Source organism: Dendrobates tinctorius, unplaced genomic scaffold, assembly GCF_039654945.1.
Source record: "Dendrobates tinctorius isolate UK_male_01 unplaced genomic scaffold, ASM3965494v1 ptg000155l, whole genome shotgun sequence".
NCBI classification, from domain to species: Eukaryota; Metazoa; Chordata; class Amphibia; order Anura; family Dendrobatidae; genus Dendrobates; species Dendrobates tinctorius.
In genome coordinates, this window is record NW_027361822.1 from 16,288,092 (window position 1) to 16,315,375 (window position 27,284).

The following is a 27,284-nucleotide window of genomic DNA, read 5'->3' on the forward strand; positions in this document are numbered from 1 at the left end:
GAAAATTCTTGGAGAACAGGAGAAGTGCCAGAAGACTGGAGAAGAGCAAATGTTGTTCCTATCTTCAAAAAGGGGAAGAAGGTGGACCCAGGCAACTATAGGCCAGTGAGTCTGACTTCTATACCAGGAAAGATCTTTCAACAAATTATTAAACAACATGTATGTCAGTACCTGGATAAGAATGAAGTGATTAAACAGAGTCAGCATGGGTTTGTAACTAATAAGTCATGTCAGACTAACTTAATTTCCTTCTATGACGGTATCACTGATTGGGTGGATCAAGGAAATGCTGTAGATATAGTATATCTTGACTTTAGCAAAGCATTTGACAAAGTCTCTCATACAATCCTTATTGAAAAAATGACTAAGTATGGAATGGACAAGGCAACTGTTAGGTGGATTCATAACTGGCTTAGTGATCGGACCCAAAGAGTGGTCGTAAATGGCTGCACATCCAGTTGGAAGAATGTCTCAAGTGGGGTACCACAGGGCTCTGTCCTGGGCCCTGTATTGTTCAACATCTTTATCAACGATTTAAATGAAGGAATTGAGGGTAAACTGATTAAATTTGCTGATGACACAAAGCTAGGAGGGATAGCTAATACTAGAGAAGAGAGAGAGAGAATTCAAAAAGATTTAAATAAACTGGAGAAGTGGGTAGCAACTAACAGAATGGTTTTTAACAGGGAGAAATGCAAAGTACTACATCTGGGCAATAAAAATGAAAAAAGCATATACAGTGGGGAAAAAAAGTATTTAGTCAGTCAGCAATAGTGCAAGTTCCACCACTTAAAAAGATGAGAGGCGTCTGTAATTTACATCATAGGTAAACCTCAACTATGGGAGACAAACTGAGAAAAAAAAATCCAGAAAATCACATTGTCTGTTTTTTTTTCATTTTATTTGCATATTATGGTGGAAAATAAGTATTTGGTCAGAAACAAAATTTCATCTCAATACTTTGTGATATATCCTTTGTTGGCAATGACAGAGGTCAAACGTTTTCTGTAAGTCTTCACAAGGTTGCCACACACTGTTGTTGGTATGTTGGCCCATTCCTCCATGCAGATTTCCTCTAGAGCAGTGATGTTTTTGGCTTTTCGCTTGGCAACACGGACTTTCAACTCCCTCCAAAGGTTTTCTATAGGGTTGAGATCTGGAGACTGGCTAGGCCACTCCAGGACCTTGAAATGCTTCTTACGAAGCCACTCCTTCGTTGCCCTGGTGGTGTGCTTTGGATCATTGTCATGTTGAAAGACCCAGCCACGTTTCATCTTCAATGCCCTTGCTGATGGAAGGAGGTTTGCACTCAAAATCTCACGATACATGGCCCCATTCATTCTTTCATGTACCCGGATCAGTCGTCCTGGCCCCTTTGCAGAGAAACAGCCCCAAAGCATGATGTTTCCACCACCATGCTTTACAGTAGGTATGGTGTTTGATGGATGCAACTCAGTATTCTTTTTCCTCCAAACACGACAAGTTGTGTTTCTACCAAACAGTTCCAGTTTGGTTTCATCAGACCATAGGACATTCTCCCAAAACTCCTCTGGATCATCCAAATGCTCTCTAGCAAACTTCAGACGGGCCCGGACATGTACAGGCTTAAGCAGTGGGACACGTCTGGCACTGCAGGATCTGAGTCCATGGTGGCGTAGTGTGTTACTTATGGTAGGCCTTGTTACATTGGTCCCAGCTCTCTGCAGTTCATTCACTAGGTCCCCCCGCGTGGTTCTGGGATTTTTGCTCACCGTTCTTGTGATCATTCTGACCCCACGGGGTGGGATTTTGCGTGGAGCACCAGATCGAGGGAGATTATCAGTGGTCTTGTATGTCTTCCATTTTCTAATTATTGCTCCCACAGTTGATTTCTTCACTCCAAGCTGGTTGGCTATTGCAGATTCAGTCTTCCCAGCCTGGTGCAGGGCTACAATTTTGTTTCTGGTGTCCTTTGACAGCTCTTTGGTCTTCACCATAGTGGAGTTTGGAGTCAGACTGTTTGAGGGTGTGCACAGGTGTCTTTTTATACTGATAACAAGTTTAAACAGGTGCCATTACTACAGGTAATGAGTGGAGGAAAGAGGAGACTCTTAAAGAAGAAGTTACAGGTCTGTGAGAGCCAGAAATATTGATTGCTTGTTTCTGACCAAATACTTATTTTCCACCATAATATGCAAATAAAATGAAAAAAAAACAGACAATGTGATTTTCTGGATTTTTTTGTCTCTGTCTCCCATAGTTGAGGTCTACCTATGATGTAAATTACAGACGCCTCTCATCTTTTTAAGTGGTGGAACTTGCACTATTGCTGACTGACTAAATACTTTTTTTCCCCACTGTATAGAATGGGAGGAATAGGGCTAAGTGACAGCACATGTGAAAAAGACTTGGGTATACTAATAGATCACAGACTGAATATGAGTCAACAGTGTGATGCAGCGGCAAAAAAGGCAAATGCAATTCTAGGATGTATTAACAGAAGCATACAGTCTAGATCACGTGAAGTCATTATTTCCCTCTACTCCTCTTTGGTCAGACCTCATCTGGAATATTGTGTCCAGTTTTGGGCACCACATTTTAAAAAAGACATCAACAAACTGGAACAAGATCAGAAAAGAGCGACCAGAATGGTGACCGGTCTGCAAACCCTGTCTTATGAGGAAAGGTTGCAGGATTTGGGAATGTTTAGTTTGCAAAAGAGAAGACTGAGAGGAGACTTAATAGCTGTCTACAAATATCTAAAGGGCTGTCACATTGTAGAAGGATCAACTTTATTCTCATTTGCACAAGGAAAGACTAGAAGCAATGGGATGAAACTGAATGGGAGGAGACACAGATTAGATATTAGAAAAAACTTTTTGACAGTTAGAGTGATCAATGAGTGGAACAGGCTGCCACGAGAAGTGGTGAGTTCTCCTTCAATGGAAGTCTTCAAACAGAGGCTGGACAGACATCTGACTGGGATGATTTAGCGAATCCTGCTTTGAGCAGGGGGTTGGACCAGATGGCCCAGGAGGTCCCTTCCAACTCTACGATTCTATGATTCTATCTGCACAATGTACCCGTAGCTTATTGAGGACCATACGCCTCTTAGTATTAGAGTAGAGACCCTTGTGCGCACAGCATTTTACCCAGGATGATATGGAACAATTCTGTCCTCTGAGGATCATCAGATACCAGAATCTCTTTGAGAGAGCAAGAAAGCCCCATCATATGCCCCACCAATCTGTAGGAAGAGATACAAAAGGAAAGAAAGAAGACAAAGCCAAAACAATACTTTAATTCACAACAGAATCCAAAAAAAACCCAATGGCTTTACCAATGAATGAGGAGAGAGAGGAGGGAAAGAACAAGTCTGTCTCCTCATCTCTCCCCCCTGTGGGTACGGTAGGCATACCCAATGTCACGCTCGCGCCTTGGCTGAATGGCGCAAGCCGGGGGTTCTTGGCCCCACTGTGCCACAAACCAGACTACCCTGGAAGGGGCGTGACTGCGACAGCTACCTCGGTCTTCACTGGAGCCTCTGATGGTGAGGTCAGGCTTGTGTGGCAGGTAGCTGTCGGGTGCCACTCCAGGGTGGTGTCTGGCTGTGGCTGCTGATCTCACTCGGGGACAAGTCACTTGGACAGGTGCTATAGACAGGCAGGCAGGTAGATACGACAGGCACGGCTGAGACACTGGGCAAGCAGGCGTGGCTTGGAGACACTGGGCAAGCAGGCGCGGCTTGGAGACACTGGGCAAGCAGGCACGGCTTGGAGACACTGGGCAAGCAGGCACGGCTTGGAGACACTGGGCAAGCAGGCACGGCTTGGAGACACTGGGCAAGCAGGCACGGCTTGGAGACACTGGGCAAGCAGGCACGGCTTGGAGACACTGGGCAAGCAGGCACGGCTTGGAGACACTGGGCAAGCGGGCACGGCTTGGAGACACTGGGCAGGCGGGCATGGCTTGGAGACACTGGGCAGGCAGGCACAGCTTGAGACAGGACAGGTGGGCACGGCTTGAGACACAGGACAGGCGGGCACGGCTTGAAACACAGGACAGGCGGGAACGGCTTGAGACACAGGGCAAGCAGGAGTGGTATATGAAGGAACAAGTTTGGACCTGTTAACACAGGAGGTGCAGGTAGGTGGAGCCGCAGGAGTCTGGAGTAGGCTGGGCTGCAAGGGAGCCGGGCAGGCAGAGCGGCAAGGGAGCTGAGCAGGCAGAGCGACAAGAGTGCAGATGCACAGACAGAGCTGCAAGAGTGCAGATGCACAGACAGAGCTGCAAGAGTGCAGATGCACAGACAGAGCTGCAAGAGTGCAGATGCACAGACAGAGCTGCAAGAGTGCAGATGCACAGACAGAGCTGCAAGAGTGCAGATGCACAGACAGAGCTGCAAGAGTGCAGATGCACAGACAGGGAGGACACAAGGAAAGACACAGCAGGGAAGGAAGCCACAGACAAGGAGAAAGGGAGACAAAGGTAGGACAGAGTACAGACAAGGTACTGGAAACAAGACTCAAGGACCAGGATATTCAGCCTCCTGGCAAGCAGACAAGGTACAAAGCAAGACAAGACGTATTCCTCCAGAGAAGGAGATACACAGAACAGGGCCTGGCTTCCTCAGCAGCAAGTTACTGAGTATAGACATTGCACAGGCAATGTTTCAGTGGGTATGGCGGAACTAAATAGTCAAGGGCTCTAGGTGATTGGTCAGGGACAGATTAGACAGGTGCACCCTGACTGCATAAGAACCAGAGAGTTCTGGTGCCGCCCCCCCATACACATATAGCCAGGAAACATACAGGAGAGCAGAGGCACAGAGCATAGGACTGGCAGCAAATAGAATTCACAGCATGACCCGGAGCAGTGAGTAAGTTGATGTACGGGGAATGGGAGGCCATGCAGTGATGCCAGCAGGGTTGTTACACCCAACCTTTTCTAGTTATTTTTCAAAAAAGGAACTGGGTAAAAAAAGGAGGAACCGCCCCCCTTTTGTGAGGAAGCCGTGGTAAGAGACACCCAACTAAAATGCCATAAGTGCAAAACACTAAATAACAAAATTTTCCATGCTTACCTTCACCCACTGTCCAAAACAGAAGAATGGCTAAAAAGAAATTACCAAAATATCAGAGAGGATGTGTAATCATAAACTTTAAACTATCATATGGAAAGAGAATCAGACAGAGCGCAGCTTCTGAAAGAAAAACATGTAAGCATATATGAAAAAACAAACAAAACGGATCCAGTTCCATGGTCTCCCGGGAAGAAGGGCCTCTCTTCTTGGCCTCAACATTCTGCCAGATTGGCAGAGGTGAAACGGGAGGCATGATCAAGTCCCAATCTGTCAGGTCGGGGAGCGGAATTTCCAGATCAGCACAGAAAGCCAGAAGGTCTTTAAAGGAGCATAAGGTGGATGACTGTCCATTTCTCACAACAGTGAGAGCAAAGGGGTACTCCAGCTATACTGTAGATTTGTATTTTTCACTGCGGTGAGAAGTGGTTCCAGATGTCTTTTCCTTTGAGGGTGATCCACGACAGGTCAGGATACAGTTGAATAGGGACTCCATTAAATTCAAGCTTATGATGAACACGAGCTTTGGACATGATGGACTCTTTTTGAAAGTCATGGATGCAACATATCACATCTCGAGGCTGAGATTGAGCTCACTTGGGGCGGAGGGCCCTGTGTGCTCTGTCCAACTTAATTTTATGGGATGAAGTTTGACCCAGTATTGAATTGAATATAGATTCGAGTACTGTATACAAATCCTCTGAACCAGTTGCTTCAGGGATACCCCTCACCCTAATGTTATTACAGTGCCCTCTGTTGTCCAAGTTCTCCAAATCCTTATTTGTCTCGCCCAGCACCTTAGCGTATGAAACTACATGGCGCTACAATTTTGAGATATATTTTATGGCTTTGTGCACCGTTTCCACAGCATCCATTCTATCTGCAAGGAGCTTGACATCCTGATGCATGCCCTGCATGTATCTTTTACCTCGGACCCCAGGGATTTGAAATCCTCTTTAGTTGGAAGGTGCCTGAGATATCGCTCCAGAGATTTGTTGTCTAGTTGGAGATCTACATCACCCGAATCAGCGTCTGACATAGGATCCTGTGAAGCCCCCTCAGTGTCATTAAGTGAGGCCAGCACTGAGAATGATGGCGCGCCCCCCAGGTCCCCTTCAGGAGGGTCCGACCATGTCCCCTGGCCTCTTGTGTTTCCCCTAGAAGATAGCTGCCTTTGCGATTTTGGTGGCATGCTGTCTATTGAGTTAGCAGAGGTGTAGGGAGAAAAAGGGAGGGGAGGATGTGATGTAGTGCACACACCAGATGAAGTCCCTTCAAGCGTATTTAGATTGTCAGGGCAGCATGTGGAGACAACTTTGCTTTGGTAAACCCTGAATCCACCTTATTGCTGCGTATTAGCTGTGTTGCTGAGAGCTCAGCACGTTTGCAGTCCCTGAGCCCAAACATTAGGATCCTGCTGCATCAGCTTGTCAGTGTCCTTCACAGCATTTCTCCTCACACAACCTTCATTACCAACCTCCTCTGTTAGGTGTTCTTCTGAGCTAAGTCCTAGATCTCCTTCTTCAGCACTTTGCACAGCTGGGGCCAAAAAGTGTCAAGTGCAGGCTGATTAGCTTATTAGGATGGTGCTAGTGTCTGTTCAATAGCACAGGACATGTGCTTCTTTCACCGGGTGGTAATTCAAGGAGGTAAGATAATGCAGGGCTCTCCCTGTCTTCAGGAAAACTTTGACTGATGTCTCCCTTTTCCTTTAGCCAGATTGTATGTCAGGCTAGGTTCACATTGCGTTAGGACTAACGCTGATGTCATTTTTGACATCTTTAGTGACCTAGCGCTAACGGTATGTGTTAACGCGTGGTAGCGCTAAGGTACCATGTGCTACCTAGTGTTAGCCCATACAGTTCTATGCACAGCGAACGGGTCTGTTTGCTGTGCGTTACTGCCAACGCACCCAAAAACGCTGCATGTAGCGTTCGAGGGTGCGTCATGAATTAACGCATACTTGCTAACACATGCCAATTTTGGCATGCGTTAGGGTGCGCTCCATTCATTGCGGAAACAGAAAGCAAAAATCACAAATATCCTGAACTAAAAAGTAAAAAATAAGCTGCAAATAATGCATAAAGGTAATAATAATAAGGGTATTTAGTAAACATAATTTTGATTAAAATAATGTACAAGCCATCCCGCCACGTCACGGCAACCCTTGTGGGTTCAGACTCCAATTTTTTATTCATTTCATTGTGCATTCAGTGCATATATGGGTGTGACCGCCCTCTTTCTGAGCTGGGAAAACCATCCTGTCTGGCCTAAGCTTTTACTAGTGGTTCAGCCGCTCGATCCTTGTTCACATTCACGTCACTTGGCAAGTGAAAAGGTTTTAAATACTAGAGTAGGACTGTCCCACAAGGGTTGCCTTGACGTGGCGGGATGGCTTGTACATTATTTTGATCAAAATTATGTTTACTAAATACCCTTATTATTATTACCTTTATGCATTATTTGCAGTTTATTTTTTACTTTTTAGTTCAGGATATTTGTGTTTTTTGCTTTCTGTTTTCTCTGGTTAATGGTCATGTGTTAATATGCACTTACATTGTGCATACACATTAACTTACTTTTCTCAGTTCAGACTCCAGTTTGTTATACATTCTTTGCGGGCATTGGCGTTAACGGGTCTGTTACATAGCGTTAGTGCCGCTATGTAACGGATCTGTCAGCGCATTGCCCCCTAACGCAATGTGAACCCAGCCTTATTAGGCATGTAATCCTTTCTATAAGGACGGCAGGCTCAGGAGCAGAAGTTCTATGCTTCCATCGAGTGCAGCTCCCACACACGCCCCCAGTCAATGAGTGTTTTGACGACATCTGAATGCAGTCCAATTTTCATGAACTGCCAGAATGGAGAAGATGGAGACATTTTTTTCTCCAGATCACACCATGCTCACACTTTGATCAGAGGGTGATTGGCATACCTAATGCACCTAGCCTTAAAATGAAAGTTCAGAGAAAAAGCCACAGAGTACATTTTAGATTGCCCAGTAATTCTCATGGATACTCCTGTATACTTCTGTGGGTTTTGACAATCTTACGCTCTGTACAATGTTAGCTCTATTATTACCAGTTGGAAATAAATATTTTCCAAAATTTTGTACTGCTCTGTTTTCATGAGAGAATTCTGGTAAGGCCACATTCTCACATGCAAGATAAACTGATCTTATTTTTCCCCCCTCAGATGTCTTTCTAGTTGCATCTGAGTTTTTTTCTTATCTGTTTGTGTTTCACTGGAGAACACTGGCTGTCTACATTTTTTTTAACCACTGATTCCTAGAAATGGATCATTTAAAAATGGATGAAACTTAGCGAGACCAGTGACGTATAAAGTCTGTCTTCCTTGCTTCATCCATGTCTAAAGGATCCTTTTAGATTTTAATGGCTGTGCCTGATCTGCAAAATGAGTGAGAATTGGACAGACTTTGAACCTCGCTAAGGCCTGTTTCACACTTCCGTTTTTGTGTCCGCCAAACGGATCCGTTTCCGTTTTTTTGACGGAAACGGATGCCAACGGATCCGTTTTTAAAAAAACGGATCCGTTTTTTTGACGGATCCGCGGTAACCGTAATGGAAGTCTATGGGACAAAAAAAACGGATCCTGCAAAAAATGGCGGATCCGTTTTTTTACGGAAAACGACGGATTTTGACGGATTTGAAAAAACGGAAGTGTGAAACAGGCCTAACTCGTGACAGGGTCAGAGTCTGCCCCCAAAAATTGGACAGTACATAGACATGTCACACGGATGACTGGATGCAGCCACAAGCCACATTCGCACAATCATATTTTTCATTGACGTGTCCCTGAAGAAAACTGAGAGCAGTCAGACCAATGTTATTCAGAGGACCTTTTTTTTACATGAACCAAATATCCGCTTGAAGAACATTTCAACAAGCACTAGTCTCGTCCAATTTCCAGATTAGACTAAGTCTATGGGTTTGCAAAAGAACCCAGATTCCATATGGATCATCCATAAAGCATTCGATTTTGACGGATAGACTGCACTTCTTTAACACAGTAAGCGGTATTTGATCTTGTAAATTTTAAGAATTAAATATAAAACGAACAGCATGCAGAAGACACTACAGATGGAAATCTTCATCTTTATCTCGATGACAGCTGGATGCTTTTTATTATGTTTGTGTCAACATAGCCAAATGGTAAGTTACACATCGTCCCGAAAATAGACCTTCCTTTCTGGAGGAAACCTTAAAAGTGGTAGGACCCTTGATTTGATTCTTGGTAAAATAAGAAGTAATCAAAATTGCTGGCGGAATCATCAACAATCTTAAATACCCAGACAATACAACATTGATAGCAACAAGCTTAGATGGAATGAAGGACTTATTACAGTGAAAAGATGGAAATCGCGAACATAGGACTGCTACTCAATACAAGGAAGAGAAAGATATTAACTATTGCTAGGAATGACCAAGACTCATTTGAAATAGACAGCGACACACTGGAAGTTTTAAAGGACTTTATCCTACTTGAATCAATGATCACTGAAGATGCAGCAATGACACCTGAAGTCAATAAGAGAATAGCTATGGGCAAATCATCAATGAAGTCACTGGACAAGATCTTCAAACCGAGGAACATTTCACTGGCGATGAAGACAAGGCTCGTACATAGTTTGGTCTTTTCTGTGGTAACTTAAGGATGCCAAACCTGGACGCTAAAGAAATGAGACAGAATCAATGCCTTTGAAATTTGGTTCTGGAGAAAGATGTTATTTAAATACCATTTATGACAAGAAGGACAAATAAACCAATTTTGGAATAAAGCAAGACATGTTACTCAAAGCAAGGATAACCAAGCTACAGTACGATTTGCCTACTTTGGACACATCATACGAAGAAAGCAATCTCTGGAGAAGGACATCATGGTCGGAAGAATAGAAGGAACAAGGCGAAGAAGAAGATCAGCAGTCTGATGGCTTGATACAAGAAAGATAGGAGTGGCAAAGACCCTTTTGGACCTATCTAGGCTTGCACAGGATTGACCTTCCTACAGATCACTCATCAATCAAGTCACTATGGCTTTTAGATCAAGACGAATTCCATTAAATAATAATAGGTTCTCGTTTAGCATAAAAAAATCATTCAGGGTTTCATCCAGAAAACTTGGACGATTTGTTTCTATCTTGTCATTGGTTTATAATCATTTTGTTTGTTTTTTTAACAGCAGCTAATAATAATTTACCAGACCATTACATATTCATACAGTATGTCATAGAATTGCAATGTATCCATAAAAGTTGGATGCTGTACTGCGCCTCCATATGGCCTCCAATTTTTTTTTTTGCACCCATAGACTTATATGGGCGAATCTGATCTGATTGATGGAAAAATCTAGTGCATACTTCAATTTTTATCACTTGCAGATTCTGTCAATGAAAAATATTGCTCATCTGCTCTGCACCATTGAATAACATTGGTCAAAATGTCATCAGTGCTTTGTCAGTGTGTCACTGTCAGTGCTGGATAAGTGACCATGAAGAAGTGACATCTTCTCTTAGGACATCAACTCCTCAGCACCCTTGTTTATCCACCACAGAATCATCATCATCCCTGATTCGGCTGACAGCTGCCTCTTAAATGATACTAGCTCTTTCCCCCACCTCTGCATAATTCCCACCTCAAGATTTGCTGATGCTCAGACTGCTACCACCACTGCCAGCTCCTGTAGCACCAAGAATCAAAACAGCCAGCAACACAGGATGCTTTCGATAAAATTGTGTCCATCATCTATTTCCCTCCAATGTCTTTCAAGTGCAGAGGCCGACTGTACATCGTTTTCAATAAATCAAGATGGAAGAAGTTGTTCTGTTGTAGTATCTTCCTAGGACACACTCAGCTTGTGAAGCTACACGGAAAGAGGGTCTCAGACTACATGGAGCAGAAGGTATTGCAATCCGGATATACTGCTAGTGGTTCAGATCAGAGATGAGCAAACTTGTTTGGATTTTGGCCACGAATCTGATTTTGACATATTCAGGCCATATTCGAACCCTATTCATGCCGAATGTATGTCTTATGATCGGTTACGAACATATTCGGGAATTTCTACTCCCATTAACTGCAAAAACAATATTCGATTCCGATCGTATTCGGGACCAAATCCGAACAAATTTACTCATCTCTAGTGGAGAAGACTCCCTTGGGCTAGAGAAGCTAGTGAGAGGGACATTCTACCTATACCGAGAACCATGGCTGAAGTTGTATCCGGTACATGTGGGGAAGATAACAACCCTTTGGGCCTTTTTCTCTACATCTGCCTGTAAATACTTCTATTCAAGTAAAGTTTGGTTGTTTTTATGAACCTCGTGTCTCCTGGATTAATTGCCCTCTTTCCAGAAGAGTAATGCCTGGAGTCAGAAGAGGCCTGCAGCCCCAACATAAGTGTGATTCCCCTCACACATAGTAGCACACCGGGACTGGGACACGAGATGCCTGTATGATGCCAAGGCAAGTTGGGGACAGAAGCTCGCTCTCGCTTAGGCATCTTAAACATATGTGTTGTATCCATTTTCCACAAATACAATAAATAATATCCATTATACTCTAAAGGATTGTTCATAGAACGCTTTTTCACGGACTGTGTGCCCGTGCAATACACACGAAAATATATTCATTTTTTTCTGGCACAACATATTAAAAGGGCCAATACAAGTCTTTGGGTTCATGAAAAACACGTACAGCACACGGATGGCATTGGAGAACAATCCGTGTGCTGTCTATGTTTAAAATTTCATAGTATAAAAATATGATTTTATAATTTTTTCCATGCATCGGTGAAAAACACTGATAGTAAAAATGGACATATGGATGACACATTGATGGTAAACACGGATCACACACCGATGGAAAACACGGACACAGAAATGACACACTCAAAGTATAAACAGACACACTGATGGTAATAGTGGACACACAGACCACACACTGATGGTAAAAATGAACACACGATATCGGTACAATTTTTCATGTACATGTTTAAACATGGGCATGTTATTGAGGCCTAAGACCAACACGCTATACCGGAAAGAGCAGTTATGTGATGCTGAATTGTACTGTATCCAATCCGTTTGCTGTCCCGGTCTGGACAGCAACAGCCACAGGGATATGTGGCCTGTGACCTGCAGCTTGCCCAGGTATGCTATACACTATATACTAGCTACAAACCTGTGTTTAATATGACCAGTGAAGTACAATTACACAGGTATGCAAATCCAATGACTGATTCTTATATTTCCTTATGCCCTGATTTAAAAAAACACTTGTATTTTTAACCCTCCGTCAGGAACAATATTCGCACTAACTCGTAATGGAACAATGTGCCTGTCAAGTGCAGGCTAGAAAAATGCCTAGAATATCTAATTTTCTCAATTTCAGTGATCTAAAAGTGATCAGAGACCTTCATAGGGATGTAATAAAAGAGACTACTAGTGTTGAGCTTTCCGATACCGCAAGTATCGGGTATCGGCCAATATTAGCTGTATCGGAATTCTGGTACTGACTTCCGATACTTTTTTCATATCGGATACCGGAATCGGAAGTTCCCATAATGCTATCAGCCCGCTTGCTTTGATTCAGCCAATGGGATTCCTCAGAAGTGTAGGCACATCCTGTTAGGCATGTAGGCATGTTAACTATTGGCATGGCTGTGATTGGCTGCTGAAATGATGTCATAATGCACTATAAAAGCCACTGCCGCTGCCATTTCTGGTCACTCTGCTGTGAATTCAGTTAGGGACAGGCTGCTGTTGAAGACTGTGAGGGACAGTTAGAAATAGCGATTCTCAAAACAATATTCTGCTTTACCCAGGCTACATAAACCACCACTGTAGCTTGCTTTTCCCTAGCAGCAGTGTTCACAGCTGTCTGCAAGGGCTGTGTGAGTGCAGCTCACGCTGTGGAGTGGGTCCTGCAGCCACGTCTAGTTGTAGGCCACCCAGCGTGCCTCACTGCTGCCTCATACATATTTTTCTTTTTGAGCTGCTTATTTTAAAAAATTCTATCTAGTGTGCTTCCATCCGTATCCATATATGTTGGTTGCAAACACTAGTAGTAGACAGCGGAGCCTTTCTGCAGCCTTTCAGTGCTAGTGCCCACTTAGCTGCACTGTTCATGGCTGTCTGAGCGGTCTCTGACTGTGTGTGAGTGCAGCTCACGCTGAGTAGTGTGTCCTGCAGCTACGTCTGGTTGTAGGCCGCTCAGCGTGTCACTGCCTCACACATTTTTCTTTTATTGCAGCTCATTTTTTCTCCTATTAGTGTGCATCCATCCGTATCCATATATGGTGATTGCAAACACTCTAGGAGTACACAGCGGAGCCTTTCTGCAGCCTGTCAGTGCTAGTGCCCACTTAGCTGCACTGTTCACGGCTGTCTGAGAGGTCTCTGACTGTGTGTGAGTGCAGCTCACGCTGAGTAGTGTGTCCTGCAGCTACGTCTGGTTGTAGGCTGCTCAGCGTGCGTCACTGCCTCACACATATATTTCTTTAATTGCAGCTCATTTTTTCTTCTCCTATTAGTGTGCATCCATCCATATCCATCTACATTGGTTGGTTGCAAACACTATATAGGAGTAGATAGAGGAGCCTTTTTTCTGGCTTGTGCCCTTCAGCTGCAGCCAGATTAGTATTACCCAATTTTTTTGGAGCCTCATCTTTTGCATTGTAGGTTACCTGCCTGCATTGTAATAGCTCCAGAAAGTTGGTGATACTCTGACTTTCAAATCTTTGGTCACATCCTTTTAGTTTTTTCCCCCCCCCAAAAAAACAACAAAGTTTACCAAACACTACATTTGAAAGTTGTATAGGCCACATTATCTCCTATTAAAGTGTAGTCGACACACACACTTCATAAAATTAGTGTTTCTTATACCTGTAACCAGCTGTTCAGGAATAAGCACACTAAGGCCCCCCTTTGTACTTTTCTGCCTATCTTTCTCAGTCTAGCAAGATGAAGAAGGCAGGGAGTAAGGCACGTGGGCGTGGAGTTTCAGCAGGGAGAGGACGTGGGGATTCTGCAGGGAGAGGATGTGGGGATTCTGCAGGGAGAGGACGTGGGGATTCTGTGCCTGCTGTTGGCACCAGTGAGTGAGCATCCCCCAGTTTTAGCAGGCAACAGTCCTTTATGCGCAGCTTTGTAGGACCTCACCGTACCCCACTGCTGCGGGAGGAACAAATTGAAGCCGTTGTCAGATGGATGGCAGCTAACGCATCGACTTCAATTACTTCCACATCCTCTCAGGGCCAGAGCACGGAAGAGCAACCATCTGTCTCTTCACCACCTGCCAAAGTGCCCAGGCAGTCAGAGACCCCTGGACAGGAGCCATCACAGTCTCTACTTCTGTTCTCGGAATCTGTTGGTTTGGAAAGAGGGGGCCAGCCAAGCAGCATTCCAGAATGTGAAGAAGAGCGAGTATGCAGTGATGCGCAACTTCTTTGTCCCTCTGCACACCTCAGTACGCATCAGATGATGACGAGACTCAGTTACCACTTTCTGGTGCGTATGGTGCTGGCGAGACAACCCAGGAGAAGCAGGTGTTTGAAGAGGGGAGTGTAGATGATGAGGTCCTTGACCCATCATGGCGTGAGGAACAGGAAGGTGGTGGGAGCAGCTCTGAGGAAGAGATTCCCCGAACTGCCAAAACCGGAGGGAGAGGGAGGGGGAGACTTGGTTGCCTGTAGCCTCCACTTCGGCACCCGTTAGGAGCATTCCACTTTCAAAAGGCAAAAAGGGCGCTCCCAAGACTTGCAGTGCGTGGTCCTTTTTCGACACAGTTGCAGATGACATTTGCTTTGTCAAATGCAAGCTGTGTCAAAAGAGGGAAAAATGTCAGCAACCTCAATACCACTAATATGTGGAAACATGTGCGGACCAAGCACGAGCTGGAGTTACACAGACACACTGAAGACGTAGGCCAACGTACAGCACCACCTACCACCTCTTCAGCTCGTGTTGGGGCCTCTTCCTCCAGCTCACACACAGCTGGTTCGGCTTCCTCACAGGCTCTCCAAGGAAGAACCTCTGGCACTGTTGTCCGGAGACCCTGTGACATTCCACCCACAGCACCACGTTCCAAGTCATCCTCACACTCCCAGGTCACTCGGCAGCCATCGGTAGCACAGGCATGGGAGAAAAGGCGGCCATACTCGGCAAACCATCCCCGAGCACAGGCTCTGAATGCTGGCATTGCCAAACTACTGGCCCTTGAAATGCTGTCATTCAGGCTGGTGGAGACTGACACCTTCCGGGACGTCATGGCATTGGCAGTCCCACAATACACTGTGCCCAGCCGCTTTTATTTCAGCAGGCGAGCCGTCCCTGCCCTGCAGAAACATGTGGAGGCAAACAAAACATGCGCTACTAAACGCTGTCAGTAGCAAGGTCCACCTGACCACCGATGCGTGGACCAGTAACCATGGACAGGGACGATACCTTTCCCTCACTGTCCATTGGGTCAATGTTGTGGAGCCGGGTACAGATCTGGAGAGTGGCGCTCTTCGTGTTCTGCCAACTCCACGGATTGCAGGAATCCAGTCTGTACACATTGACTCCAACTCCTACTCCAGTTCCTCTGAAACCGCGCAGCAGGAGCCTGTTACGACCAATATGAGCACAGCCGTGGCCAAACGTCAACAGGCCGTACTGAAATTAATTTAATTGGGGAGTCGAAGCCACACAGCGCAGGAGCTCTGGAATGCCATCAAGCAGGAGAGCGACGTGTGGTTTCTGCCAGCGAATCTCCAGCCGGGCTTGGTAGTATGTGACAATGGCCGAAATCTGGTGGCAGCTCTTGGCCTTGGCAACCTCACTCACATCCCATGTCTGGCACATGTGCTCAACTTGGTCATGCAGAGCTTTCTGAGGGACTATCCGGATCTTGATACACTGCTGCACAAGGTCCGCATAGAGTGCGCTCACTTGCGGCGTTCCAGCACGGCAAGATCGCGCCTTGCTGCTCTGCAGCGCCGATTACGCCTTCCGGAACATCGCATCATATGTGGCCTACCCACCAGGTGAAATTCAACGTTACATATGTTGGAGCGGTTGTGTGAGCAGCAGGCAGCAGTCATGGAGTACCAGCTGCATCAGGTGCAAACAAGTCGCAATGTGCGCCGGTCACACTTCAGCACCACTGAGTGGGCCTCTATGAAGGACATCTGCTTCGTTTTGCGTGCCTTCGATGATTCCACGCGGATAGCGAGTGCAGATGATGCACTAGTCAGCATGACATTCCCCCTTATCTGCATGCTTCAAAAAACACTGCAAGCACTAAGGGATGAGGTTTTGGAAGAGGTGGAGGATGAGGAGTCCCAAATGCCATCTGCTTCTGGACAGTCTGCGCCACGTGCTTCCTCACAAAGGCCTAGGCAGGGGACACTTTGTGAGGAGGATGAGGAGGAGTCGATGGAGGAGGAAGACATCTCTCCACAGGAGGGAGGTACACAAAGCTGTAGTCAGTATGTACAGCGAGGGTGGGGTGATGCAGAGCAGGCAGAGATCACGCCTCAAGCAGGGGACAGCGGTTCTTTGGCAGTTGGGAGTCTGCAGCACATGGTTGACTTCATGCTGCAGTGCCTGAGAAACGACCGCCGCATCGCCCACATTCTCTACACGGCTGATTATTGGGTGTACACCCTCCTAGATCCTCGCTACCAGGACAACTTGCAAACCCTCATACCAACGTTGAACCGAGAGCGTAAACTGCGGGAGTACCAAGACACACTGGTGCAGGCCATCATGTTTTCCATTCCACCCGACAGCAGTGGTGCTAGTGCTTTACAAAGCACCTCTGTGCGTCGACTCATTGGAGGAAACTCGGCACAAAGAGGGAGCAGAGGCAGCGCCTCAGCACAAGGCAAGACCACTATGGCCCAAATGTGGCAAAGTATTGTGTGTCCGCCACAATTGTCTACACCATCACTGACGGCTCCAGTCAGCAGGAGGCAACGTTTCCGTCAGATGGTGACAGACTACATGTCTTGCCCTGTGAGTGTACTCCCAGATGGCTCTTCCCCCTTCAAGTTTTGGGTCTCTAAGCTGGATACATGGCCAGAGCTTAGCCAGGATGCATTGGAGGTGCTGGCTTGCCCTGCTGCCAGTGTATTATCGGAACGCGTCTTTAGTGCCGCAGGTGGTGTACTAACAGACCGTCGCATGCGACTTTCTTCCGATAACGTCGACCGGCTTACTTTTCTGAAAATGAACAAGGCCTGGATCTCCCCAGAATTTGCCAGTCCTCTTCCCGACTAAATAATTGGTTGGCAACTGTATCCGGGTCTCCTGTTGTGTTCATGTTTCTACCACCTGAACTATAATCCCTGGGCTTCAACACAGCCAGTTGTTGCTCAGATGTGTCGTCTGCACAGAGAAAAACACTAGCTCCTGTGTTAGTGGGGTTCAGTAACGCCAGCTGCTCCCCTGCTTTGTGAACGGAAAAGTCTCCTGCTCCATCCACATTCAAACTACTACTGATTTTTAACCCTGCTCCACTTAGGCCTCTGGCTCCACTGTCTCTAGTATTTCCCCTGGCCTCCAACCCCGCCAGTGACAGCTCTTAAGTGGCGTCTGCATAATCCACACTTGTTCCAGTGATACTTGGCCTCAGTCACGTCAGTTGATCCCCTGATGTGTGTCCGGCAAGGTCTCCTGCTCTGTTCACATTCCCATTACTAGTAGTGTGAATGAGGACAGAGCAGGAGACCTTGCCGGACACACATCAGGGGATCAACTGACGGGACTGAGCCCAAGTAACACAGGAACAAGTATGGATTGTGCTGACGCCACTTCAGATCTGTCACTGGCGGGGTTGGAGGCCAGGGGAAATACTAGAGACAGTGGAGCCGGAGGCCATAGTGGAGCACGGTTACAATCAGTTGTAGTCTACTACCTCTATAAAACGTGCTGCAAGTTGGCCTCAGCCAGCTCCATGCCTCATTCTGGGCTCCAACAACGTCAGTTGGTGTTCAGAAGTGCCGTCTTCACAGAGAAAAACACACTAGCTCCTGTGTTAGTGGGGTTCAGTAATGCCAGCTGTTCCCCTGCTGTGTAGACTGCAAAGTCTCCTGCCTCCACATGCCAACACCATCAGGCCTCAGCCTGCTCCATGCCTCATCCTGGGCTCCAACAACGTCAGTTGGTGTTCAGAAGTGCCGTCTTCACAGAGAAAACACACTAGCTCCTGTGTTAGTGGGGTTCAGTAATGCCAGCTGTTCCCCTGCTGTGTAGACGGCAAAGTCTCCTGCTGCCTCCACATGCCAACACCATCAGGCCTCAGCCTGCTCCATGCCTCATCCTGGGCTCCAACAACGTCAGTTGGTGTTCAGAAGTGCCGTCTTCACAGAGAAAAACACACTAGCTCCTGTGTTAGTGGGGTTCAGTAACGTCAGCTGTTTCCCTGCTGTGTGGACGGCAATGTCTCCTGCTGCCTCCACATTCAAAAAACAGCAGGCCTCAGCCTGCTCCATGCTTGATCCTGGGCTCCAACAACGCCAGTTGGTGTTCAGAAGTGCCGTCTCCGCAGAGAAAAACACACTAGCTCCTGTGTCAGGGGGGTTCAGTAATGCCAGCTGTTCCCCTGCTGTGTAGACGGCAAAGTCTCCTGCTGCCTCCACATGCAAACTACTACAGATTTGTAACTTTGGTCAACTTAGGCCTCTGGCTCCACTGTCTCTAGTATTTCCCCTGGCCAACAACCACGCCAGTTACAGCTGTGAAGTGGCGTCTGCACAATCCACACTTTTTCCTGAGTTACTGTGGCTCAGTCCCGTCAGTTGATCCCCTGATGTGTGTCCAGCAAGGTCTCCTGTTCTGTCCACATTCACATTACTAGTAGTGTGAATGAGGACTGAGCAGGAGAGCTTGCCAGACACACATCAGGGGATCAACAGACAGGACTGAGCCACAGTTACACAGGAACAAGTGTGGATTGTGCAGACGCCACTTCACAGCTGTAACTGGCGGGGTTGTTGGCCTGGGGAAATACTAGAGACAGTGGAGCTGGAGGCCATAGTGGAGCATGGTGACAATCAGTAGTAGTCTACAACCTTTATAAAACCAGCTGCAAGTTGTCCTCCGCCTGCTGCATGCTTCATCCTGGGCTACAACACAGCCAGTTGTAGCCTGGAAGTGCCATCCGCACAGAGAGAAACACTCGCTCCTGTGTTAGTGGGGTTCAGTAACGCCAGCTGTTCCCCTGCTGTGTGGACGGCAAAGTCTCCAGCTGCCTCCAAACTCACACTACAACGCTTTTTCTCCTTGCTCCAAGTAGGCCTCAGCCTGCTCGGAGCATTGATCCTGGGCTACAACACAGCCAGTTGTAGCCTGGAAGTGCCGTCCGCACAGATAAACACTCGCTCCTGTGTTAGTGGGGTTCAGTAACGCCAGCTGTTCCCCTGCTGTGTGGACGGCAAAGTCTCCAGCTGCCTCCAAACACACTACAATGCTTTTTCTCCTCGCTCCAAGTAGGCCTCAGCCTGCTCGGAGCATTGATCCTGGGCTACAACACAGCCAGTTGTAGCCTGGAAGTGGCGTCCGCACAGATAGAAACACTCGCTCCTGTGTTAGTGAGGTTCAGTAATGCCAGCTGCTCCCCTGCTGTGTGGACGGCAAAGTCTCCTCCTCCATCCACATTCAAACTACAACTGATTTTTAACCCTGCTCCACTTAGGCCTCTGGCTCCACTGTCTCTAGTATTTCCCCTGGCCTCCAACCCCGCCAGTGACAGCTCTGAAGTGGCGTCAGCACAATCCACACTTGTTCCTGTGTTACTTGGCCTCAGTCACGTCAGTTGATCCCCTGATGTGTGTCCGTAAAGGTCTCCTGCTCTGTCCCATTACAAGTAGTGTGAATGAGGACAGAGCAGGAGACCTTGCCGGACACACATCGGGGGATCAACTGACGGGACTGAGGCCAAGTAACACAGGAACAAGTGTGGATTGTGCTGACGCCACTTCAGAGCTGTCACTGGCGGGGTTGGAGGCCAGGGGAAATACTAGAGACAGTGGAGCCAGATGCCTAAGTGGAGCACGGTTACAATCAGTAGTAGTCTACAACCTCTATAAAACGTGCTGGAAGTTGGCCTCAGCCAACTCCATGCCTCATCCTGGGCTCCAACAATGCCAGTTGGTGTTCAGAAGTGCCGTCTTAACAGAGAAACACACACTAGCTCCTGTGTTAGTGGGGTTCAGTAATGCCAGCTGTTCCCCTGCTGTGCGGATGGCAAAGTCTCCTGCTGCCTCCAACATCACACTACATGTTATTTTCCACTTGCTCCAAGTAGGCCTCAGTGTTATGAATGAGTCACCGTAGGAGGCAAAAACAGAAATACTAGCTAAGTCCAGAGAACCAGAGAAGTTGGCAGCTATCGGATTGCAGACCCCTGAACCTATCAACAACAACTAGCAGTAGCCGTGGGGGGTTCCTACAATGCTCTAGACCCCTCGATCACAGCCGGATAACTACATAGCCTAAAGACAGAAAGGGAAATCTAAACTGCCCCAGAGCAGACCCCAAAGCAATAGGCAGCCCCTAACATATAATGACGGTGAAGCAAGATGAAAAAACACACAGATAGGAAGATAGGCTGAGCAAATGATGGGGCCCAAGCTAACTAGATAGGACAGGATAGAAAAGCTGCTGTCTGTAATCCGCCAAAACCCTATCAAAACAAGAGCCAACAGCTGATAGGGAAAAAAGCCCTGAAGACGCTAGGCTTCAAAAAGACTATATCAGTACTCAGGTATTTTCTGAAGACAGAGCAAAAAGGAATTCAGGTCACCCCAGCAGGGAATGACAGAAATCAAGGAAAACAATGCAAAACAAAACCAAAACACAAATGCAAAAAGTAGAGCAGAAAACTTAGCTTATGAGGAGCAGGAATCAGACTGGTCTCCTAGAATCCCTCAGAGAGATCACCAGCAAGGCAGACGGGCGTCGGCTGCCTTATATCCAGTCAGTAATTCCCGTCACCCAGTCATCATCATCCTGCCCAGGTGCTTGGTAATCACCCTCACCAGAAGAGGGAGTTCATCAGACCTCAATGGTGAAGGGGAAAATGAACTCACAACACCTCAGCCTGCTCGGAGCATTGATCCTGGGCTTCAACACAGCCAGTTGTAGCTTGGAAGTGCCGTTCGCACAGATAGAAACACTCGCTCCTGTGTCTGTGGGGTTCAGTAACGCCAGCTGTTCCCCTGCTGTGCGGATGGCAAAGTCTCCTGCTGCCTCCAACATCACACTACTACTGACTTTTAACCGTGGTCCACTTAGGCCTCTGGCTGTACTGTCTCTAGTATTTCCCCTGGCCTCCAACCCCACCAGTCGCTGCTCTGATGTGCCGTCTGCACAATCCACACTTGTTCCTGTGTTACTGGGGCTCAGTCACGTCAGTTGATCCCCTGTGGTGTGTCCGGCAATGTCTCCTGCTCTGTCCCCATTCCCATTAATAGTTGTGGGAATGTGGACAGAGCAGGACACCTTGCCGGACACACATCAGGGGATCTACTGACGTGACTGAGCCCCAGTAACTCAGGAACAAGTGTGGATTGTGCAGACAACTCTGCAGAGCAGCAACTGCCATGGTTGGAGGCCAGGGGAAATACTAGAGACAGTAGAGCCAGAGGCCAAAGTGGATCACGGTTACAATCAGTAGTTGTGTACAACCAATATAAAACTCGCTCCAAGTTGGCCTCAGCCTGCTGCCTGATTGACCCCTGGGCTTCAACATCGCATGTTGCTGCTCAGAAGTGTGTTTGCCACGGGTACTCCCTCCTGCCCAGCCGGGTTCCAGCAACGTCAGCTGTTTCTCGGCAGAGCCTTTGGCCTAGGTGCCTCCTTCATGGTATCCGAGTTCCAGCAATGTCTGCTGGTCCTTGGTAGTGCTTTTCAGCACAGGTACCTCCTGCTTAGTAACCGTGTTCCAGCAACGTCAGCTGGTCCACGGTTGTCCCATTGGCTCTCGTTCCTTTTGCTGCCCCTCCGGGTTCCAGCACCGTCAGCTGGTTCTCGGCAGTGTCTTTGGCACGGGTACTCCCTCCTGCCCAGCCTGGTTACAGCACGCCTGCTGTTTCCGGGTAGTGTCGACGTCACTTTGCCACTGATACGTTGTCCTGTCGTGTTGCGGTCGGGTTAGGCGAGTCTATGGTTCCTGTAGTTTCAGTGCTTCCTATGTGGGCTGCGGGTTCTGGTAACAAAGGCTGGTTCCATAGTGCCAATAGGACAAGCACTCCCTGTAGGACTGTGGGTTTCGGTAACTGCGGCCGGCTCGCGGCCTTGCAACTTTGTTTTTCATGGGTACCTTCTGCTACCCATCCGGGTTCCAGCACCGTCAGCTGGTTCTCAGCAGTGCGTTTGGCCTAGGTGCCTCCTTCTTGGTATCCGAGTTCCAGCAACGTCTGCTGGTCCTTGGTAGTGCTTTGGAGCACAGGTACCTCCTGCTTAGAAACCTTGTTCTAGCACCGTCAGCTGGTCCACGGTTGTCCCATTGGCTGTTGTTCCTTCTGCTGCCCCTCCGGGTTCCAGCACCGTCAGCTGGTTCTCGGTAGTTCCATTGACTCTTGTAGCTAATGCTACCCATCCGGGTTCCAGCACCATCAGCTGGTTCTCGGAAGTGTCTTTGGCACAGGCACTCCCTCCTGCCCAGCCTGGTTCCACCACGCCTGCTGTTTCCGGGTAGTGTCAACTTCACTTTGCCACCGATACGTTGTCCTGTCGTGTTGCGGTCGGGTTAGCCGAGTCTATGGTGCCTGCAGTTTCGGTGCTTCCTATGTGGGCTGCGGGTTCTGGTAATAAAGGCTGGTTCCGTAGTGCCAATAGGACAAGCACCCCCTGTAGGACTGTGGGTTTCGGTAACTGCGGCCGGCTCACGGCCTTGCAACTTTGTTTTTTTCCTGGGTACCTTCTGCTACCCATCCGGGTTCCAGCACCGTCAGCTCGTTCTCGGCAGAGCCTTTGGCCTAGGTGCCTCCTTCATGGTATCCGAGTTCCAGCAACGTCTGCTCGTCCTTGGTAGTGCTTTTTAGCACAGGTACCTCCTGCTTAGAAACCGTGTTCTAGCACCGTCAGCTGGTCCACGGTTGTCCCATTGGCTCTTGTTCCTTCTGCTGCCCCTCTGGGTTCCAGCACCATCAGCTGGTCCTCGCTAGTGTCATTTGCTCTTGCAACTTCTGCTACCCATCCGGGTTCCAGCACCGACAGCTGGCTCTCAGCAGAGCCTTTGGCCTAGGTGCCTCCTTCTCGGTATCCGAGTTCCAGCAACGTCTGCTGGTCCTTGGTAGTGCTTTGGAGCACAGGTACCTCCTGCTTAGTAACCGTGTACCAGCACCGTCAGCTGGTCCACGGTTGTGCCATTGGCTGTTGTTTCTTCTGCTGCCCCACCGGGTTCCAGCACCGTCAGCTGGTCTTTGCTAGTGTCATTTGCTCTTGCAGCTTCTGCTACCCATACGGGTTCCAGCACCGTCAGCTGGTCCTCTGCAGTGCCTTTGGCCTAGGTGCCTCCTTCTTGGTATCCGAGTTCCAGCAACGTCTGCTGGTCCTTGGTAGTGCTTTGGAGCACAGGTACCTCCTGCTTAGTAACCGTGTTCCAGCAACGTCAGCTGGTCCACGGTTGTGCCATTGGCTGTTGTTCCTTCTGCTGCCCCATCGGGTTCCAGCACCGTCAGCTGGTCTTTGCTAGTGTCATTTGCTCTTGCAGCTTCTGCTACCCATACGGGTTCCAGCACCGTCAGCTGGTCCTCTGCAGTGCCTTTGGCCTAGGTGCCTCCTTCTTGGTATCCGAGTTCCAGCAACGTCTGCTGGTCCTTGGTAGTGCTTTGGAGCACAGGTACCTCCTGCTTAGTAACCGTGTTCCAGCAACGTCAGCTGGTCCACGGTTGTGCCATTGGCTCTTGTTCATTCTGCTGCCCCTCCGGGTTCCAGTACCGTCAGCTGGTTCTCGGCAGTTCCTCAGCCTTCTTGTACCTCCTGCTACTTTTCCAAGTTCAAGCTTGTGGAAATGGTTTTTGATTCTCACTCTGGATCTCCCTGACAATGACCCTGAAGACGACGACCCTGAAGACCACACAGAAGAATACCTAAAAGATGACCCTGAAGAAGATGACCAAGAGGACAAAGAACAGGAAGACAACCACCAAGATGCAGAACAACAAGAGACAGAAGACCAAGAAGCATAAAAACCAAAAGCAGAAGAACATGAAGCATAAGACTAACAATCAGAGGAAATGATATTATCTAATTTATAAGCAGAAGAAGACTAAGCAGTGTATGGGGGTGAGTCCGTTCCTCCTTGTGGTGCCCCTGGAAAGGCCTGCTGCTGCAGGCCAAACTGAACGCGGACAAATCCTGTTGTAAATCTTTTGTGACAGGCTGAACGGAAGGTGTAATCTTCAAACTTTTATAGATAACAACTACAGGAATGCCTGACACAAATAAGAATATTATGAAGAAGAATAGGAAGAAGATGAAGAAGTAGAATATGAAGAAGAATAAAAGAAGAAGAAGAAGATACTGCTGCTGCTGAAGATGATGAAGGAGAAAGTGTGGGAGAAGTAAAAAAGAAGGTGAAGAGCATGGAAGTAGTGAAACATACATATCTGACAAAAAATTAAAGACTTTAATATAGTCAATATCTTTGTAACTACGAACGTCTTTAAAAAAAAATAAATACTGCGATTCCATTTGATTGGGCTAAAGCTCTATGGCTTTAATGTCTCCTACACCTCCCACATTACATTCTACATTATTTTTAGTTGTTTTTCTCCATGTAGAATTAACCAACAGGGAAAGAGTTTTTTTTAATTCCGATATTTCTGTTCCATTGACTTGAATGGGACTTCCGGGATCGGAATCGGCAATACCCGATACTTTTTTTAGATCGGCCGATCCTTTCCGATACGATATTTTTCAGTATCGGGTGGTATCACTCAACACTAGAGACTACACATTATCAGGTGCAAAACAAACCCATTTACTCAACATAAAAGTAATAACTTTGATATACACAAATTTCAAAACTCCCACCAAATAGCCCCCAATGATATCAAGTAACGGTTATTAAAAAGAGAAAATTTTGGCACAAAAACATTTTCTAGGCACCTAGAATAATATTACACACAGAATTAATCTGAATTAGATCCTGAAGGTTCCCCAGAAAAAACACATTTGCAAAGCAAAGAGCAAGAATTGCAGTACATTTTTGCATGTGTCAGGCAGATTGCATGATGACATTTGAGACATTCATAATTAGGAAGCCTTCTGTTCCCGCTTTCCATGGTGCAGGTGGTGCATCTCCTTCTTTTGGGAGGTAGTACAGGTGTTGGATTTTCAGTATCAATATCTGGGCGGAATCTTTTGAGCCTAACTTGAAGGCCAGAGGGGATACCGATGGTTTTCATACTTCTCCTGCGTAGCTCTCCAAGCATTAGTTCATGGGCCAATTTTTTCAGGTACAATCGTCTACGGAGTGGTTCAAGCTGGTTTTCAAGGTAAATGATTTGTGAATTTATACCACCCAAATTTAGCATAGCGAAAAATATGACCATTGGCCAGCGCTTGGTATTTCTGCTGACGCTGAAAGTTGAGCACATCTGATCAGCTGTAGCAACACCCCCTTTGGTTTCATTATAAAATGTAATAATCTCTGGTTTTTGTTGTGCTTCAGATTTAGGATCGATGGCATCATCATTATGAAGCGTTGAGAGAATTCCTTTTTTTTTTTCGCGTGGTACATAGGAAACCAAAACCTTTCCATCATGGAATGCAAACATACTGCTGTACTGTTTTCTCCCTGTCACAGTAACAAGCTGTGGCGGCAATTCTTTTTTATTTTTTCATACAGTTCTGACATATGAAAGCTTCTGCGTTTTTAGATAAGATAAGATCACAATTTGAAAACCAATTATCAGCAGTTATATTGTGACCTGATCCAAATAAGGGCTCAGACATTCTTTTCACAACATCAGTGGGTTTGTTGCTGACACAGTAAGGACCATCTGGCTGTTTGCCAGCATAAATTTCAATGTTGTATGTGTAGGTCTTACTGGCATCAACAAGGGCATACATTTTTATTCCGTATTTGCTAGGTTTTGATGGTATGTATTGACGAGATGCGCATCTGCCACGAAAACCAGGGAGCATTTCGTCAATTGTGGCATTTGCCCCAGGGCGAAAGTTTATCTTACAGTTTTCCACAAATTTTTGGAATACATCGCGAATTGGAGCAAGCCGGTCATATGTTTTACGTTCGGTTCGGGTAGTTCTGTCATCAAACCGAAGGCAACGAATTAGAATCTTGAATCTTTTTAGAGACATAACAAGGCTAAATTTTTCAATTCCATCACTTTCTATACCCCAAAGTTCCTCCAAACTTTGCCGATTTGCCCTATAAGCTCCTGCAAGGTATAATAATCCAAAAAATGCACGCAGTTCGATTTCATCCGTGGGCTTCAGGATTCTGTCACAGATGAACTTGTGCTTTATATTGTCTATATATTGATTAGTGTATATGACAATAGAGTCCAGAATGTCATCTGTGAAAAAAGTATTCCAGCATTCAGTTGCATTTTTTGCATTACGTGCTGTTCCCATAACTGCAGGAAGGTGAGTGATAATGTTATGAGGTTCCATACGTTTTTTTATGGGTGGATTCTTGCTCCATTTGTTTTTTTTATCTTTTCCCATATAATAAGATTCTATATCTTCTTCCTCCTCATCACTGTCACCATCTTGCTCTGTTTCAGAATTTAGTTCACAGACTTCCACCTCATCATGAGAATCAATCTCACTTTCTTCGAAATCCTCATTCATTGTGGGGTCTGCATCATCATCATCATCTAACAGCATGTTTCCCACTTCCTCAACATGATGGGGTTTTGAAAGATCATACATTTTCTTCTCCATTTCAGAAGATAATCTGAAGCAAGAGAGAGAATATGCATTAGGGAACAATGTGCCTGAGAAGCATACTTTCATTTGTAAGAAAATCTGCCTTATTTATATGAAATATCCACAATCCTTTCTCTATCCATTCATAAAACAAGCTAAATAAACAATAGTAATGACTAAAAACATTACATACCAACCTTATAAAGTGTGATGTGTTCGGGACCAATGAGCCTGAGAAGCCAGCACAGCTATATCTTCCTTCCTGAAGCTCTGCAGACCAACTGTGGTATCAGGTTTCACACAGCAGCTAGAGCCAG

At 46.7% G+C, this 27,284-nt stretch overlaps 1 protein-coding gene across 1 annotated transcript in view; it reads left to right on the forward strand.

The window, feature by feature from the left end:
* The window catches only part of LOC141051040 (uncharacterized), a 159,350-nt gene that overhangs the window by 51,463 nt on the left and 80,603 nt on the right, over positions 1 to 27,284 (forward strand). The window lies entirely within an intron of this gene.